Below are 1,195 nucleotides of genomic sequence, written 5' to 3'. Positions count from 1 at the left end.
GTGTGACAAGGCTGACCCTTTGAATTACAGGCACAACAGAAACAGGAAGTAAGAGAAAGTTGTGGTGGAAGAGTACAGCAGGGTTCACCACCATCCCCTGCCGGAGCCTCGTGGAGCTCTATGTGTTTTCGCTCAATAAACACTCACAACGCCTGGTCTGGGAATCGAAACCGCGATCCTATGACCGCGAGTCTGCTGCTCTAACCACTGGGCCATTGCACCTCCACATCAGTGAAGGGTAATAGAAAAAAAGAAGCAAAACGAAACGACATTGATCCGCTAAAGATGTATTCCTTGCATTAATAATAAGGATATGTTGGACAATGAATAATAATAATAATGATAACAACAACAACAATACTAATGAGCTTATTGTATACAATTGCACTACAACTTGTCGGAAAAGAGTAAAGAGGAGGCAGAAAGTAGCTACAGGTCAGGTGAAGAAAGACACCAATGAAAGCTAGAAGTGCATGCACAACACAATAAAACAAACAGAGACAGAAAAATGAACAATAAAAGAATCATAAAGAGGAAAGGGTACAAAGGCGGATTAGGAGTAATGCTGGCGAATGTCAGGCAGCATGGAATTTTTGAAGAATGTAGTGTCTTGACGACATAATCTTTCAAATGTGTGACGCTAGGTGCGTTTGTGTACCTGTTAATATGTTCATATTCGTAAAACTGATTCTATTTATCGGCCATTAAAATCGATACAGACTATTACAAAATATTCGGCTTTATTTATTGAATGTTATACATCTATACATAGCATTTCAATTATATAACCGTGTTCATTTATATAGCGTTATTACGTTTGTTTAGGTTGATTATTAAAATATTACGTTTAATCATATTAAAAAGCACTCGGGCACCCCGAGTTTTAGTTTTAGTAACACGAGTGAACACGCTTTGTTCTTCAGTTTATAAGGTAAATATCGCGTTGAGAAATTTACGGTGGAGGTTTGTAGGTTTTAATTCAACGGAGTGAAAGAAGAGAATGATAACAAGAGAAAGTGATAAGAGGGAGGGAGAAAGAAATAAGTAAACTGAGAGAGAGAGAGAGAGAGAGAGAGAGAGAGAGAGAAGGAGAAGGGATTTGTGAGTGTTTGTTCTAGAAAACATTATTTCATGTTTCATGTTTCTCTCCATTTTCTATTGATCTTTCTTCAATAACCTGTCGTTGATATATATA

Source organism: Octopus bimaculoides, chromosome 2, assembly GCF_001194135.2.
Source record: "Octopus bimaculoides isolate UCB-OBI-ISO-001 chromosome 2, ASM119413v2, whole genome shotgun sequence".
In the NCBI taxonomy this organism is placed as follows: Eukaryota; Metazoa; Mollusca; class Cephalopoda; order Octopoda; family Octopodidae; genus Octopus; species Octopus bimaculoides.
This window is presented reverse-complemented; position numbering follows the sequence as displayed.